Below are 12,492 nucleotides of genomic sequence, written 5' to 3'. Positions count from 1 at the left end.
TCTTCAGAGAGGGGTGGTATACAAATCTAATAAAATTTTTATTATTATTATTATTATTATTATTATTATTATTATTATTATTATTATTATTATTATATGGTTGCTGTACGAATGGGTGTGATTGATTAATATTTCCAGGGATTTAAATAGCTATGCAATTTTTAATTAAATTGGATTCAATTTTATTTTAACCACTGTTTTCTTCTATGTTGTAAGCCGCCCCGAGTCTTCGCAGAGGGGCAGCGTAGAAATCCAATAAGTAAATAAATAATCAGAGTTTCCATCGAGAGGAAGCGAAGGAGGTGTTACTTGAATTGTCTCTTAAGGTTTGTTAGATTTGAACTGGGATTGTTACACTGCTTTGTCTTCTCTTTTCTTTTCCTTTTAATTTACTGCTACCCAGAGTTGCAATAATGAAGTCAGCTGGCTACGTACATTCTATAAATAAAATAATAAATCAATAAATACCTCCTGGAAGCACCCGAGGTTTTCCCTTCCCCAAGTCTTCTGTCTCCATGCCCAGAGTGGAAAGAGCTACAGCTGGAAAAAAAACCCACGTTACATAGAAATTGCCAACGCTAGAGGCAGAGAAGGTAGTAGATGCTTGGAACAAACTTCCACCAGAACTGAATTTAAACATGCCTGGGATAAACCTATATCCATCCTAAGATAAAATACAGGAAATAGTATAAGGGCAGACTAGATGGACCATGAGGTCTTTTTCTGCTGTCAATCATCTATGATCTCCAAAACCAGGTGTCCCTAATCAGGTGTCTGTGTAATACAGTGTTTCCCAACCTTGGCAACTTGAAGATATTTGGTGTAATACTGGTGTAATACAATATCCAAAAGACCACAGTTTCTCCGTTCCAACTTTATTTTAAAACAATATCATTTATTTATTGTATTTATATGCCACTCACTCCAAACAACTCCAAAGTAGAAAAGAGCCAATTTGTTTCAGTAGCTGGATTTGCCCAACACAACACATAGGGTATTCTGCAAAAGTAGTTTGTATGGGTCATTTACAGTTCGTTGTCAATTAAGATTCATTAATTTCACCTGGCTCAAACCTCCAATCTTCCTCACCTGGCCTTTCCCGCCCAAACCCCTCAGAGGCTCCCCGGGGGTCTTTCTCCCCGCCCCTCTCGCCCGTTTATTGGCTGCTCTTGTAAACCCATCCCTCGGATTGGTCGGGAGTGGCGGGGTGCACTTAAAAAGCCGGTGATTCTCCTCAGCTGTGTGGAAAATTAGCAAGCACGTTGCCCGAAGGAGCAGACTCTCGTTCTGGAGGGTCTCTCGTTCGATGCTGCGGGGCGCCGGAGAACCCCAAAAACAGTCACTCCGGCGCCTCCGCAGCCAAGTCCTCGAGCTCGAGGCCGGGCAGGGCCTTTTGAGCTTTTGAGGTAAGGCTTTTTTCCCCTCAGGCTTTTTAAAACTTGCCGGATAGGGAGGCGAGGGGAGCGTGAGTTCTTTAGCCGCTTAATAGCCTAGTGTTAGATAGCACCTGTAGTAATTTTAACCCCGGGGGTGTATTCTAAGGAGTAAAATGCCAGGGACATATCTCGAAGGTGGATTATTTAAGGATTTGAACCTTGACTAAATTGTCACTTTATTTCTGAGAGCAAGGTCACCTCCTGTGGTAATTTTATCTTTACCTTTAAAACTGTTAATTTTAATTTGAAAATATAGGAAATAATATAAGGGCAGAGTAGATGGACCATGAGGTCTTTTCTGCCATCAATCTATATTTCTCTGTTTCTGGTTTTGTTCTGCCTGTGGTGGTTTGGTCTTTTTAACAGGACATGGCTGAGATTACCTAATATTCCATGTATTTTACTAAAAATATGAGCCTTGGCTAACATAATCTCAGAATTACTTTAAGAGCTGGCTTTATTTCAAGAAAATAAGGTCAAACTCCTGGACTTGAACTAATTTTAGTTAACTTTTTGCCTGTAGTTCCTTGAGGCAACTAGTTTTCTTATATATTTTGCTTCTTTTAAGGACTTGAGCTTTGACTGAAATTTCCTCAGGTCCCAACAAATCACTTTCTTCAAGAAATAAAGGGCAACTCCAGATACTGAAGCTTCTGTATTTTGCCTTGAAGCTAATTTTAATGCTTGTTCACCTATGGTAATTTCCCTGCTTTTAACTAGTTAAAATTACCTCAGCTTTATATAGTGAGAGGAAAGTCAGCTCCTGGACCTGAAGAAATACTACACTAATTAATTTTTTCATTTCAATTTTCATTTGGTGTAGAAATGTTCAAACTAGTGAAAAAGGCTTTCAAAAAGACCAAATATAAATACCTAAAATGAACAATTTGCAGATTAGGGTGTGTAATTGAGCAGCACGCCAGAGTTAAAGATACAGTATGCTGAAAGTATCTACTTCAAATAACTGGTCAAAAGTTAACTAATATTACTTCAGATCCAGGAGTTGATCTTATTTTCTAGGAATTAAGTCAATTCTTGAGGTTTGGCCAATTTATTAGAATAAAATTTTGGTGGAACTTGAGGTATCTCCTTGTAGAAAGATCAAACCATCACAGGTGAATGAGAATTAAAATTTGCTTCCCAGTAAAGCCTGAGGAAATTATAGCCATACCCTTGCAGGCTAAAAGCACATAAAATTACAGGATTAGTATTCTAGTTTCTGAACATCTTTCGGTTATTTGGTGATATTGATTTTTTTTCCCCAAAGGCATGAATCCAATAGACGAAGAAGAAGACATCAACAGTAAGACAGATGGTTTCATTTACTCTTCAGTGTATTGAAAGCGAGGAACTGTATAGAACTGTATTGAAGGCAGGAAATGTATTGAAAGCGAGGAACTGTATAGAACTGTATTGAAGGCAGGTACTGTTAGCGACATGTTGCTGCAAAAATGTTTAGACCTTGCTAAATTTTACTTGCTTCGGCAAAGTAGTTTATTAAAAAAACCCAACATTAAAATGTATCAATGGCAGCGAGCCAGAAGGCTAAATTGCACTCACCACTACGGCTCGTAAGTTCTTGTGGGAACGGCGCGATTTTGCTGTTGAACCTGTGGAGGTAGAAAAATTGCGCCTGTGTTTCAGCATGGTTTTACCTGTGGCTCCGTGCGTGATTTTTTAGCTGGTTCTACCTGTGGCTCCTACCTCCACAGGTGCAGCAACAAAATCGCACTGGTCCTGCAAGAACTTTTTGAGCTGTGAGCGCAATTTAGCGTTCTGTCTCGTAGCCCACCACTGATCAATGTTAAAAAGAGCAGTCATAAGTTTATAACTTAGATAAAAAGTATCAAAAAAAATTCTGACTCACCCTAATTTTGGTTATTGGCTGTGGTTCTTAGAACCAGATCACATTCCACATTCCACATATACCCTGGTGATGGGGGTGATGCCCCTACTTATAGAGGTCTTTCAGTCCGTGAGCTTTCGGACACTCACCCTGAATGAGATCAAGCGGCCGCCTGTCTCATTGAGTTTCTGAGTGGACACTGTGGGAGACTAGCACTGGAAGTCTTCTCTGGGGTTGCCCTTTCAGTCCCTGAGTGAGCAGTGAGGGCGAATCACACTGGAAGAGACAACAGCTGAGTTTTCGGAGAGGGGCGGCATATAAATCCAATAAATCTAATCTAATCTAATCTAATCTCCTCCAATGCCTGAGGACCCCCTCAGTGAGACTCAGACCGGAAGGGAATCCTTTGGGATCACCTCCCTCCCAGTACCAGCCAGACTTCTTAAAGCCCAAAGTGATGCAATTGGATAGGAGGTGTATTGACAGAGGATAATATTGGTGGCTCACCATGGAAATGAGGCGTCCTTGGTGGTGTCTGAGCTCAGTGGCTTCCTTGTAGAGGTTTTGTTAGGAAACTAGGGAACATCATCAGTGCTGGAAGGGAGTGCAGTTTGCTCCCAATTTATGGTTTTAGTGGCTTCTTTCAGTGTTGGTGTAAATGGTCTTGGACAGGGGTAGGCAAAGTTGGCTCTTCTATGGCATGTGGACTTCAACTCCCAGAATTCCTGAGCTAGCATGATTGTCTCAGGAAGTCTGGGAGTTGAAGTCCACAAATCATAGAAGATTTGTAGTCTTGGAGATTCTTTGTTGTTAGCTTCTTTGGCAGTAGCTTGACGGGACATTCGGTATTTCTTGATAGTTAGTCAGGTGTTGGCCAGTTTTAATGCCAATGTGGCCAGTAGTTTTCTAGCCTTGCAGACTAAAGGATGGAACCAGTGCTGACAAATTTTCCTTGGAAGAGGCAACGCTTGCTAGGTGCAGAAGAACAAGAAAAAATTGAAAGAAGAAACCAGAAAGCAAGAAAATGTCTCCAGCCCAAGACTGTTGGCCTTCAGCTGTTACGTCATCATCTATGCTGTGAGGTAAGTTTGTCTGAGATTTACAGTCCCCCAAGATTTTAGGGTATGGGTGGGGTTCATCTTCCACTACTTTATGTTAAGTAGGGGTAACCCTGCTCATGACATAAAAGAATGCACTACTGTGTATTGTGAATCTTAGGAGGAAAACTCCATTGGCAACTGAAGTAACGTTGATTTTTTTTTTCTTAATCTCAAAGGCTTCTACCACACCAGCTTAGAAGACAGACGATTCAATTGTCAGCCAGCAGTGTAGATGGTAGAAACAAGAACAAATAGAAAGAATGAATGAATGATATCTTTACTTCACCAAGCAAATCAAAGTGACCTATAGATAATAGACTTCATACCATTCTGGCCTGGCATAATTTAGCTCTGGCAATGGTTCTTAGAACCAGAAAGAAACCCTCAGTGGCCATTTTTAATGTGAGGTGTGGCCGTTGATCAATTTTAGATTTCATAGATTTCTGCCTGGCATAATTTAGCCCTGGCAATGGTTCTTAGAACCAGAAATAAACCCTCAGTGGCCATTTTTAATGTGAGGTGTGGCCATTGATCAATTTAGATTTCATAGATTTCTGCCTGGCATAATTTAGCCCTGGCAATGGTTCTTAGAACCAGAAATAAACCCTCAGTGGCCATTTTTAATGTGAGGTGTGGCCATTGATCAATTTAGATTTCATAGATTTCTGCCTGGCATAATTTAGCCCTGGCAATGGTTCCTAGAACCAGAAATAAACCCTCAGTGGCCATTTTTAATGTGAGGTGTGGCCATTGATCAATTTAGATTTCATAGATTTCTGCCTGGCATAATTTAGCCCTGGCAATGGTTCCTAGAACCAGAAATAAACCCTTAGTGGCCATTTTTAATGTGAGGTGTGGCCATTGATCAATTTAGATTTCATAGATTTCTGCCTGGCATAATTAAGCCGTGGCAATGGTTCTTAGAACCAGAAGGAAACCTCAACAGCCTTTTACTAATGCTAGATCTGGCTGTTGATTTATGAAAGATCTTATAGTTTTCTAGCTTTAGAGAATAAGGGATGGAGCAAGTGCTGGCAAATTTTCCTTGGAAGAGACAACACTTCTTGGGCACATCAGAAGAAGAAAGAAGTCTGAAAGAAGAAACCAGAAAGCAGGAAAATGTCTCCAGACCAAGACTGTTGGCCTTCTGCTGTTACGTCATCATCTATGCTGTGTGGTAAGTTTGGCTGAATCTTACAGTCCCCCAAGGTTTTAGGGTATGGGTGGGGTTCATCTTCCACTACTTTATGCTAATCAGGGTAACGCTGCATATGAAATAAAAGAATGCACCACTGAGTATTGTGAATCTTAGAAGTAAAACTCCAGTAGCAACTGAAGTAACGTTGATTTTTTTATTTTATTTCAAAGGCATGTCCCACATCAACTTAGAAGACAGACTATTCACTTGCCAGCCTACGGGGTTGATAGGAAAAATAGAAATTTAGCCCTGGCAATGGTTCTTATAATCAGAAAGAACCCCTCAGTGGCCATTTTTAATGTCAGGTGTGGCCATTGATCAATTTTAGATTTCATAGATTTCTGCCTGGCATAATTTAGCCCTGGCAACGGTTCTTAAAACCAGAAAGAAACCCTCAGTGGCCATTTTTAATGTGAGGTGTGGCCATTGATCAATTTTAGATTTTATAGATTTCTGCCTGGCATAATTTAGCCCTGGCAACGGTTCTTAAAACCAGAAAGAATCCCTCAGTGGCCATTTTTAATGTGAGGTGTGGCCATTGATCAATTTTAGATTTTATAGATTTCTGCCTGGCATAATTAAGCCCTGGCAATGGTTCTGAAAAGCAGAAAGCAAACTCCAACAGCATTTTACTAATGCTAGATCTGGCTGTTGATTTATGAAAGATCTTATAGTTTTCTAGCTTTGGAGAATAAGGGATGGAGCAAGTGCTGACAAATTTTCCCTGGAAGAGACAACACTTGCTGGGCACGAAGTGAAAGAAGAAAGAAGAAAGCAAGGAAATGTCTCCAGCCAAAGACTGTTGGCCTTCTGCTGTTACGTCATCATCTATGCTGTGAGTTTGTTTAGGATATGGGTGGGGTTCATCTTCTACTACTTTATGCTAAGCATTTTTAGTAAAATAGATGCAATTCTAGGTAATCTCATCCATGCCCTGTTAAAAAGACCCAACCACCAAAGGCAGGTCAAAATTAAAAACAATTTTAAAGGTAAAGATTAAATTACCGCAGGAGGTGACCTTGCTCTCAGAAATAAAGTGACCTGGGGCAATTTTAGTCAAGGCTCAAATCCTTAAAGAAGCAAAATATGCACAAAGGGTCAAAAGTTAACTAATATTACTTCAGGTCCAGGAGTTGATCTTATTTTCTAGGAGTTAAGTCAATTCCTGAGGTTTAGCCAATTTATTAGAATAAAATTTTGGTGGAATTTGAGGTGATCTCAACCATCTCCTTGTAAAAAGACCAAACCATCACAGGTGAATGAGAATTAAAATTTGCTTCCCAGTAAAGCCTGAGGTAATTATAGCCATGCCCTTGCAGGCTAAAAGCACATAAAATTACAGGGATAGTATTCTAGTTTCTGAACATCTTTTGGTTATTTGGTGATACTGATTTTTTTTCTCCCAAAGGCATGAATCCAATAGATGAAGAAGACATCAACAGTAAGACATTTACTCTTCAGTGTATTGAAAATGAGGAAGCCTGGCAGGTACTGTTTGCGACATGTCGCTGCAAAACATTTTGGACTTGGCTAAAGTTTACTTGCTTCGGCAAAGTTGTTTATTAAAAAAACCCAACATTAAAATGTATGGATGGCAGGGAGGCGGAAGGCTAAATTGCACTCGCCACTGCGGCTCGTAAGTTCTTGTGGGACCAGCGCGATTTTGCTGTTGAACCTGTGGAGGTAGAAAAATTGCGCCTGTGTTTCAGCATGGTTTTACCTGTGGCTCCGTGCGTGATTTTTTAGCTGGTTATACCTGTGGCTCCTACCTCCACAGGTGCAGCAGCAAAATCGCACTGGTCCCGCAAGAACCTACGAGCTGTGGCGGTGAGCGCAATTTAGCGTTCCGGTTCTGGGGATGCCCTTTCAGTCCCTGAGGAAGCAGTGAGGACGAATCACAGTGGAAGAGACAACAGCGCTGAGCTAAAAGCCTCCTCCAATGCCTGAGGACCCCCTCAGTGAAACTCAGACCGGAAGGGAATCCTTTGGGATCACCTCCCTCCCATCTTAGAAATAATGCCAGTACCAGCCAGACTTCTTAAAACTGAAAGTGATGCAATTGGATACGAGGTATATTGACAGAGGATAATAGTTGTGGTTCACCATGGAAATGAGGCGTCCTTGGTGGTGTCTGAGCTTAGTGGCTTCTTTGTAGAGGTTTTGTTAGGAAACTAGGGAACATCATCAGTGCTGGAAGGGAGTGCAGTTTGCTGTCAATTTATGGTTTTAGTGGCTTCTTTCAGTGTTGGTGTAAATGGTCTTGGACAGGGGTAGGCAAAGTTGGCTCTTCTATGACATGTGGACTTCAACTCCCAGAATTCCTGAGCTAGCATGATTGTCTCAGGAAGTCTGGGAGTTGAAGTCCACAAATCATAGAAGATTTGGAGTCTTGGAGATTCTTTGTTGTTAGCTTCTTTGGCAGTAGCTTCATGGGACATTCGGTATTTCTTGATAGTTAGTCTGGTGTGAATGATGATAATAAAGCCTCATTGGCCATTTTTAATGCTAGGTGTGGCCAATTTATTTATCTATCCATCCATCCATCCATCCATCCATCCATCCATCCATCCATCCATCTACTTACTTACTAACTTACTTACTTACTTACTAACTTACTTACTTACATACTTACTTACTTACTTACTTACATACTTAGTTACTTAGTTACTTACTTACTTACCTACTTACTTACTTACTTACTTACTTATTTTTATAGATTTTATAAATTTGTGCCAGGCATAATATAGCCTTGGCAATGGTTCTTAGAACCAGAAAGAAAACCTCAGCTGCCCCTTTTAATGCTAACTGTGGCCATTTATTTTATTTACTTCTTAATTTCTTAATTTTATTCATTTATAGATTTTATAAATTTATGCCAGGTGTAATATAGCCCTGGCAATGGTCTTAGAACCAGAATGAAAACGTCAATGACCCTTTTTAATGCTAGTGTGGCCATTTATTTTTTTATGTTTTTTAAAATGTTATCTTATTTTTTTATAGATTTTATAAATATGTGCCAGGCGTAACATAGTCCTGGCATATGGTTCTTAGAACCAGAAAGCAAACTCCAACAGCCTTTTACTAATGCTAGATCTGGCTGTTGATTTATGAAAGATCTTATAGTTTTCTAGCCTTGCAGACTAACGGATGGAACCAGTGCTGACAAATTTTCCTTGGAGGGAGCAAAGCTGGCTGTGTGCAGCAGAAGAAGAAAGAAGGGTGAAAGAAGAAACCAGAAAGCAAGAAAATGTCTCCAGACCAAGACTGTTGGCCTTCTGCTGTTATGTCATCATCTATGCTGTGTGGTAAGTTTGGCTGAATCTTATAGTCCCCCAAGGTTTTAGGATACGGGTGGGGTTCATCTTCCACTACTTTATGCTAATAAGGGTAACCCTGCATATGAAATAAGTAACGTTGACTTTTTTATTTATTTCAAAGGCGTGAACCACACCAACTTAGAAGACAGACTATTCACTTGCCAGCCTGCGGGGTTGATATTAAAAATAGAAATTTAGCCCTAGCAATGGTTCTTAGAACCCGTATGAATATCTAAATGGCCCTTTTTAATACTAGATGCGGCCAATAATTGATAATAGATTTTATACTTTTTTTGCCTGGCATAATTTAGCCCTGGCAAAGGTTCTTAGAACCAGAAAGAAAACCTTTATGGCCTTTTTAATGATAGGTGTGGCCAGTAAATAATGTATTTTATACCTTTTTTGCCTGGCATAATTTAGCCCTGGCAATGGCTCCTAGAACCAGAAAGAAAATTTCAATGGACCTTTTTAAGGAGAGGTGTGGCCATTGATCAATTTTAGATTCCATAGATTTCTGCCTGGCATAATTAAGCCGTGGCAATGGTTCTTAGAACCAGAAAGAAACCTCAACAGCCTTTTTGTAATGCTAGATCTGGCTGTTGATTTATGAAAGATCTTATAGTTTTCTAGCTTTGGAGAATAAGGGATGGAGCAAGTGCTGGCAAATTTTCCTTGGAAGAGACAACACTTGTTGGGCACATCAGAAGAAGAAAGAAGTCTAGAAGAAGAAACCAGAAAGCAGGAAAATGTCTCCAGACCAAAACTGTTGGCCTTCTGCTGTTATGTCATCATCTATGCTGTGTGGTAAGTTTGGCTGAGTCTTACAGTCCCCCAAGGTTTTATGATATGGGTGGGGTTCATCTTCCACTACTTTATGCTAATATGGGTAACCCTGCATATCAAATAAAAGAATGCACCACTGAGTATTGTGAATCTTAGGAGTAAAACTCCAGTAGCAACTGAAGTAACGTTGATTTTTTAAATTTTGTTTCAAAGGCATGTACCACACCAACTTAGAAGACAGACTATTCACTTGCCAGCCTGCGGGGTTGATAGTAAAAATAGAAATTTAGCCCTAGCAATGGTTCTTAGAACCAGGATGAATATCTAAATGGCCCTTTTTAATACTAGATGTGGCCAATAATTGATAATAGATTTTATATCTTTTTTGCCTGGCATAATTTAGCACTGGCAAAGGTTCTTAGAACTAGAAAGAAAACCTCTATAGCCTTTTTTACTATGAGGTGTGGCCAGTAATTGATAATCGGTTTTATACCTATTTTGCCTGGCCTAATTTAGCTCTGGCATTGGCTCCTAGAACCAGAAAGAAAATTTCAATGGACCTTTTTAATGTGAGGTGTGGCCATTGATCAATTTTAGATTTCATAGATTTCTGCCTGGCATAATTAAGCCCTGGCCATGGTTCTTAGAACCAGAAAGAAACCTCAACAGCCTTTTACTAATGCTAGATCTGGCTGTTGATTTATGAAAGATCTTATAGTTTTCTAGCTTTGGAGAATAAGGGATGGAACAAGTGCTGGCAAATTTTCCTTGGAAGAGACAACACTTGTTGGGCACATCAGAAGAAGAAAGAAGTCTGAAAGAAGAAACCAGAAAGCAAGAAATTGTCTCCAGACCAAGACTGTTGGTCTTCAGCTGTTATGTCATCATCTATGCTGTGTGGTAAGTTTGGCTGAATCTTACAGTCCCCCAAGGTTTTAGGATATGGGTGGGGTTCATCTTCCACTACTCTATGCTAATATGGGTAACCCTGCACATCAAATAAAAGAATGCACCACTGAGTATTGTGAATCTTAGGAGTAAAACTCCAGTAGCAAGTGAAGTAACGTTGATTTTTTTTATTTTATTTCAAAGGCATGTACCACACCAACTTAGAAGACAGACTATTCACTTGCCAGCCTGCAGGGTTGATAGGAAAAATAGAAATTTAGCCCTGGCAAAGGTTCTTAGAACCAGAAAGAAAACCTTTATGGCCTTTTTTAATGATAGGTGGGGTCAGTAAATAATGTATTTTATACCTTTTTTGCCTGGCATAATTTAGCCCTGGCAATGGCTCCTTGAACCAGAAAGAAAATTTCAATGGACCTTTTTAATGTGAGGTGTGGCCATTGATCAATTTTAGATTTCATAGATTTCTGCCTGGCATAATTAAGCCCTGGCAATGGTTCTTAGAACCAGAAGGAAACCTCAACAGCCTTTTACTAATGCTAGATCTGGCTGTTGATTTATGAAAGACCTTATAGTTTTCTAGCTTTGGAGAATAAGGGATGGAGCAAGTGCTGGCAAATTTTCCTTGGAAGAGACAACACTTGTTGGGCACATCAGAAGAAGAAAGAAGTCTAGAAGAAGAAACCAGAAAGCAGGAAAATGTCTCCAGACCAAGACTGTTGGCCTTCTGCTGTTATGTCATCATCTATGCTGTGTGGTAAGTTTGGCTGAGTCTTACAGTCCCCCAAGGTTTTATGATATGGGTGGGGTTCATCTTCCACTACTTTATGCTAATCAGGGTAACCCTACATATGAAATAAGTAACGTTGATTTTTTTTTTATTTCAAAGGCATGTACCACACCAACTTAGAAGACAGACTATTCACTTGCCAGCCTGCGGTGTTGATATTAAAAATAGAAATTTAGCCCTAGCAATGGTTCTTAGAACCCGTATGAATATCTAAATGGCCCTTTTTAATACTAGATGCGGCCAATAATTGATAATAGATTTTATACCTTTTTTGCCTGGCATAATTTAGCCCTGGCAAAGGTTCTTAGAACCAGAAAGAAAACCTTTATGGCCTTTTTAATGATAGGTGGGGCCAGTAAATAATGTATTTTATACCTTTTTTGCCTGGCATAATTTAGCCCTGGCAATGGCTCCTAGAACCAGAAAGAAAATTTCAATGGACCTTTTTAATGTGAGGTGTGGCCATTGATCAATTTTAGATTCCATAGATTTCTGCCTGGCATAATTAAGCCGTGGCAATGGTTCTTAGAACCAGAAAGCAAACTCCAACAGCCTTTTACTAATGCTAGATCTGGCTGTTGATTTATGAAAGATCTTATAGTTTTCTAGCTTTGGAGAATAAGGGATGGAGCAAGTGCTGGCAAATTTTCCTTGGAAGAGACAACACTTGTTGGGCACATCAGAAGAAGAAAGAAGTCTGAAAGAAGAAACCAGAAAGCAGGAAAATGTCTCCAGACCAAGACTGTTGGTCTTCAGCTGTTATGTCATCATCTATGCTGTGTGGTAAGTTTGGCTGAGTCTTACAGTCCCCCAAGGTTTTAGGATACGGGTGGGGTTCATCTTCCACTACTTTATGCTAATAAGGGTAACCCTACATATGAAATAAGTAACGTTGATTTTTTTTTTATTTCAAAGGCATGTACCACACCAACTTAGAAGACAGACTATTCACTTGCCAGCCTGCGGGGTTGATAGTAAAAATAGAAATTTAGCCCTAGCAATGGTTCTTAGAACCCGTATGAATATCTAAATGGCCCTTTTTAATACTAGATGTGGCCAATAATTGATAATAGATTTTATACCTTTTTTGCCTGGCATAATTTAGCCCTGGCAAAG

This window comes from Erythrolamprus reginae, chromosome 6 (assembly GCF_031021105.1).
Source record: "Erythrolamprus reginae isolate rEryReg1 chromosome 6, rEryReg1.hap1, whole genome shotgun sequence".
Lineage (NCBI taxonomy): Eukaryota > Metazoa > Chordata > Lepidosauria > Squamata > Dipsadidae > Erythrolamprus > Erythrolamprus reginae.
The sequence above is the reverse complement of the archived record's forward strand: the minus strand, read 5'-3'. Positions refer to the sequence as shown.